Source organism: Mesoplodon bidens, assembly GCF_964165515.1.
Source record: "Mesoplodon bidens genome assembly, chromosome: 9".
In the NCBI taxonomy this organism is placed as follows: Eukaryota; Metazoa; Chordata; class Mammalia; order Artiodactyla; family Ziphiidae; genus Mesoplodon; species Mesoplodon bidens.
In genome coordinates this window covers 89,985,570-89,991,717 of record NC_138166.1, presented here as the reverse complement: position 1 = coordinate 89,991,717, position 6,148 = coordinate 89,985,570, and the positions used below count along the sequence as shown (strand labels likewise).

The 6,148-nt window shown below is 42.4% G+C and overlaps 1 long non-coding RNA gene across 1 annotated transcript in view; it reads left to right on the top strand.

The window, feature by feature from the left end:
• Window positions 1-634: 634 nt before the first annotated feature.
• LOC308622639 overlaps window positions 635-6,148 on the top strand; it is a 55,084-nt gene continuing 49,570 nt past the window's right edge. The window contains exon 1 of the long non-coding RNA XR_014016668.1: window positions 635-895. This is a non-coding gene — a long non-coding RNA (uncharacterized lncRNA). The remainder of the gene's footprint in view (window positions 896-6,148) is intronic.

The following is a 6,148-nucleotide window of genomic DNA, read 5'->3' as shown; positions in this document are numbered from 1 at the left end:
TCAAGTTTTGGCATCATATCAGAGAAAAATATCCACAATCATCTGAAAAAACTCGGAACATACTTCTCTCGTTTTCAACGACATATCAGTGTGAGGCCAGATTTTCTTCCTGTATATTGATTAAAACACAATCTCAGCAGATTGAATGTAGAGCCTGTGCCCTGTCCAGTGCAGCCTCAACAGCTGGTTAGATCCCTAGCTTGTGGATCTCCCAGTCTCCCCCTAGGGACCCCTTCACTCGAGTTTGCTGTAAAGCCTCTCTGAATCCCTTACTTTCCATTGACCGTTTAATCATCCAGCAACACTGGGTGTTAAATACTACCACTATTGCCATTAACCTGAAACAAGGTGATTCCCATTAATCTGGCTGCTAAGTGGCAGCACAGAGGCTGAAACCAAGGTGGGCCAGCTCAGAATCCAGCCTCCCACCTACCACACTTCACTGCGTCTGTGACAGAACCCTCTCCAGGTGAGGGATATACTGTATCTTCAATTCAGAGCTTAAACCATTTTCTCCAAACCAGGTGAAAAGACCTCTTGCCTCTTTATTGATTTCTTGAAACTAAGACTTTTCCTTCTAATTTTGCCTCTAAATGAAAATACGAGTTGCTATGGGCTGAATTGTGTTCCCCCAAATTCATATGTTGAAGCCCAAACCCTCAATTTGGAGGCTGGGTCTTTGGGAGATAATTAGGTTCAAATGAGGGTGTGAGGGTGGGGATTTCATGATGGGATTAGTGCCTCTATAAAAGACAGCAGAGAGCGTGCTTCCTCTCTCTCCCCTCATTCCTCACTTGCATGCGGTGGAGAAAGACCATCTGCAACCCAAAGGGGAAGCCTCACCAGACACTGACGCTGCTGGCTCCCTGACCTTGGACTTCTAGTCTCCAGAACAGTAAGATATACTTTTTTTTTTTAATATGTGGTGTTAATTAATTATTTATTTATTTTTTGGGGGTGCTGTGTTGGGTCTTCGTTTCTGTGTGAGGGCTTTCTCTAGTTGCAGCAAGTGGGGGCCACTCTTCATCACAGTGCACGGGCCTCTCACTATCGCGGCCTCTCTTGTTGCGGAGCACAGGCTCCAGACGCGCAGGCTCAGTAGTTGTGGCTCACAGGCATAGCTGCTCCGCGGCATGTGGGATCTTCCCAGACCAGGGCTCGAACCAGTGTCCCCTGCATTGGCAGGCAGATTCTCAACCACTGCACCACCAGGGAAGCCCAGTAAGATATAATTTCTTATTGATTAAGCCACCTAGTCTGTGACATTTTGTTATGGCAGCCTGAGCGGCCTAACACATGAGCACATAACTTTTTAAAAAATTAATTCTCCATTTCACTTGACCTGCAGTTAAGGTGCCTCCTGGTTCAGTTTTTCTCAGTAACACATGACTAACCAGTGCTGTTCAGAAAATGAATAAGCTGATAGAGGACTATGTCATGGTAGAGTGGCCATCCTTCCCCAGTAGTTCTCCAGGCTCTGGAATATCCACATCCTTGTTTCCAACCACAGAAAACCAGGAGAGATTTGCCCTTGGAGTTTTTACCCACGTATGACATTCCTGCTACCTTTAACCTTTCTGTTTTTTTAAACTTCACATTCTCCTAAACATCTTGTGAAACATGTAATGATATTTAATTTTAATTCCACGCTACAATGGATTTTGCTGATTAGAAATGGAGGCTTCTTGATGCAGTACCTTAATCCTCTTTAAAAACAGTGCCTGGGGCTCTCTGCAGCTGTAAATTATAAAAACAAAAGCAGGATTAAAAAATACACATGTGTGGTGAATAATTATTTAAAATGCAACACATCAGGTTTAAAAAGTATGTAATAAGAATGTATCCTTGGGATAATGAGGCATTAGAGGTATAACTCTTGATTATTGGTTGCTCTTCTCTGGTTTTATAATGTAGTAATAATAAAAATCACTCCAATGGGAAAAATTAACCCATATCTTTCTCTTCTTGGGCCCAGAGATAGAGACAGATAACAAACATGAGGAACCCTTCTGCTTCTGTTACAATAGTCACCATCTTCATTATTCCCATGATTCCTCCATTACTTGCACTCAGAGAACATTGTCTTTTCTTTCAGACACATCTAAATTTTTTCTTTTTTTTTTTTTGTGGTACGTGAGCCTCTCACTGTTGTGGTCTCTCCTGCTGTGGAGCACAGGCTCTGGACGCGCAGGCCCAGCGGCCATGGCTCACGGGCCCAGCCGCTCCGCGGCATGTGGGATCCTCCCGGACCGGGGCACAAACCCGTGTCCCCTGCATCAGCAGGCGGACTCCCAACCACTGTGCCACCAGGGAAGCCCAGACACATCTAAATTTATAACCACACATGTAATTATTTGCCACTAGACTGTAAGCTTTATGAGAGCAAGTCCTATATTTATTTTTATCACATCATACTCCTAGCTTAGGGTGATGTATAATTCCAGGTTGCTTGGGACTGTCCCAGTTTTAGCACTAAAGGTCCTGCATCCCAGGAAATGCATAGGGTGCAGGCAAACCAGGATAGTTGATCCCCACCCTCTAGCACCCAATTCAATAAACAGGTTTTGAATGAGGGAATAGCCATAGGAGTAGCAAATGTCATGCTTAAAAGAAATAACATGTATGAAGGATAGAATGGGGTTGTTGTTAAGCACATGACTGTGGAGCCAGATAGCCTGGGTTCAGCTCCAAGCTCTGCCATTTAGCATCTATGTGAACTTGACCTTGGGTTACTTCTTTGTGTTGCAGTCTCCTCATCTGTAAAACGGGAAACTAATAGTACCAACCACAAAGGGCTGTTTGAAAATCAAGTTTGTTAATACATGTAAAGCATTTAGAATGGTGCCCACTGCGTGTTATTAAAAATCATGAAAACTTCTAACATAGTACTTGGGCCCGTAGATGTCAGAGCTTATTTAAATTAGTATGGGCAGGAAAAACCCTAAGCCAAACGAACTAAGTGAGATTGTTCTTCAATTTCTTTGACTTTTTTCTAGGCTTGTCAAAACACAGATCAGATGCCTCCCTCCTGAGTATCCCATATAAGCCCTAGCTAACTGGGCCCCCACTGTGGTGCACTCTCCCTTTCCTCTCTAACAGCGTACCACATGCTCTGGACTCATCCCTTCTTTGCTCATCAACCTGCACTCTGTATCTATCACTGCCTTTGTCCTTTTATGGAACTGAATTGTTGGTGGTTGATGAATTGATTTGTGCTGAAATGCCACCTCCCCATCTTACCTCACGTCCTACCCACAGGGATTTAATTTTCAAAAAGAACTCCTAGAAACCTCATCTTTAATCTAGGGGAACTAATCTCTAATGACTGGGATTTGAGGCTCTGTGGGAGGGGAAGGGAGAGTTTGGGTACAGGGTCGTTTCAATGGCATCTTGAAAATCACTGAGGACAACTGCCAGCTCCACGGAGAACTAATTTGGCTGGATGCTCTCTCTGAAAATTCTTACTCTGAGACACATATTCATCACTGGCTATCTAATATGTCCTGATGCTGATTATGTTGGAAAGTTGCAAACAGATGAAGACTTATATCTTACACTTGAGTAGAGATGTAAGGAAAAGTCTGAAGAGATCATTTGGACAGAATAGAAGCTGTCACCAACCACCCATTTATTAGGGTGAATTTCTGGAGGCAGGCAATGCCTCGAGATGATTGAGGATGAAGCTCAGGATGAGTGAAGAACACCTCCACTTTGACCTTCATCTTTACCTGGGAAAGGAGTCTTAGACATACCCAGCCAAACACAATTGTGAAGTGCCCAGAGATTAATTTATAATTTCCTTCCATTGCTAACTCCCTCTCCTGTTATAACCTGGTCTCAGACATTAGATGCCAGCTAAACCCACCCTGATGATCGTTGTAAGTCTGTCTTCCTATATAGTATCCCATTCTTCCGACTCCCCTCTCATCAAAACTTACCTGTTCCATGTCTCATTTCCTCAGAACTTCATTCTAAAGCAAATCTAATAGAGTAAGATGCACCAAGAGCTGACAGATTTTGGCCACGAAGTGACCCTTCCCATTCGTATCCCTGTAGTGCCTTAACCTGAAGCCGTATCTCAAGCATAACAGATTTCAGGTAGAATAACAGGCACATAGAGGAAATCCTTAAGTAAGAGTGTGCATGTTGTACCCCAAAACACACCCTATAGTTTTCCATTGATAATTAGTTAAGGTAGAATTGAGGACAATAGTCTCTTTCTATGGCAAGATTTTCACAAAATTCTGATCTTATTTTGCATTTAATGACTGCTTAAAGATAAGGCATCTTTAGCTTGGAATTTTAATTTTACAAAAAAGAAACATGTTTAACAGCTCAAGTTGACACTTGGTGACCGCCTACTGCCCTTCTAATGCTCCTTGTTTAAGAAAATCAATGCAAACAGTAACAGCCCTGAGTACTCCAGGGACAAGACTCCTACCTCCTTCCTCAATAAGCCTGGACAGGCCCTGACCAAGACTACGAAAACCAAAGGTTAATGAATAAGGAATTGTCTAGAAGCTCTGAAGTTCAAGGTTATCCACGGGAACTTCAACAATAACATCGCTGGTTAACACGCAGCACTCAGTAATCAACAAACTTTAATCAGAAAATGCCTCTGGAATACAGCTGGTTATCTGGGTTGTACTATAAGCTCCTTTTCCTTTATTCAGTTTTCCAGAGTATGGAAAACCAAGGTGTGGTGTCTGGTCCAGACGAGTGGAGTGAATTCTCTCATATATGATGTCATCTGGGGGGCTTTGACTTATTCTCCTGACAAAATATTTTCCTTTCCCAACTGTCACAGAAGCTGAAACTTTTATTCACTTTTCCCCCTAAGGCTGAATCTCTCTAAAATTCTCTGAGTTACAGAAGTGGTAACACATTAACTCAATATCTATCATTAGCACTTTTTTATTGCTATGGAGGATGGAATGAAAAGAGGAGCATAGTATTCTGATATGGAAGATCTATTGAATAAATGAGTAAATGAAGTAAGTACTTAAACTGATGTATTGGAGACTTCCCAATAAAAGCGGATTTATGTACAAGTAGGATGGGCTGACTTGTGTCCTCCACAATATGCATATATTGGAGTCCCAACCCCTATTAACTTAGAATGTAACTGTATTTGGAAATAGGATCTTTAAACAGGTCATTAAGTGAGGTCATATGGGTGGCTTCTAATCCATGTGACTGTATTTGGAGAGAGGGCCTTTCAAAGAAGTGATAAAGGTACAGTGAGGCCAATTGGATTGGGCCCTTTCAAGAAGAGGAAGAAACACCAGGGATGCATGTAAATAAGAGAAAAGGCTGTATAAGGACACAGCGAGAATGCTGCTGTCAGCAAGGCAAGGAGAGAGGCCTCGGGAGAAACCGAACCTGCCAACACATGGATCATGGACTGCCAGCCTCCAGAAATGTGAGAAAATAAATCTCTGTCATTTAAGCTACCCAGTATGGTATCTTGTTATGGCAGCCCGAGCAGACTAATCCAACAAGGATCCCACTTATATGTGAAATGATACTGCATTTGCCTTCTTCCGAAATTACAGATAACCGTGTGTGTTGGGTTCAGGGGAGTAACTCAGTACCCGGTAGTGCTAACTCATAGTGAGCCTCTAGTTGCCTAAATGATATGATAGAGGAACAAATAAGTAAACAAGCTACTGGTATCAAGCATATTTAAAGTGTTGTCTGCCTGAAAGTTAAGTAGTGAAGGAGAGCAGGAAATACAAGTTTTTCTTTTGCTGGTTGTTTGGTATTCCTCATTATTAATGTTATAAATGTAGGGGAGGAAACATAATTTTCCCTCTGCCTTCTAGGTTCTTGGCTGAGACACCCCTGTAATACAGAATAACAGGAGGAAAAAGTTTAATATGTATTCCTTCTGTACACATAGGAGAGACCCAGCAAAACTGAGTAACTCCCTGAAATGGCCCAAGCTACCACCTTAAATACCATGTCCAGCTAAAGACAAAGAGAGGCGCAGTTATGGGAGGTGACCAGGAAAAGCACAGGAGATAAGGGTAAGGTGGTCATGCAGATCTATCTTCAATAGATACCTTCTCCATTGAAAAGTTTCATGTTGTTTTAGTCATCCTTCTCTTTTTGTACAGAGAGGACACCCTTACAAATGGAGGTTTCC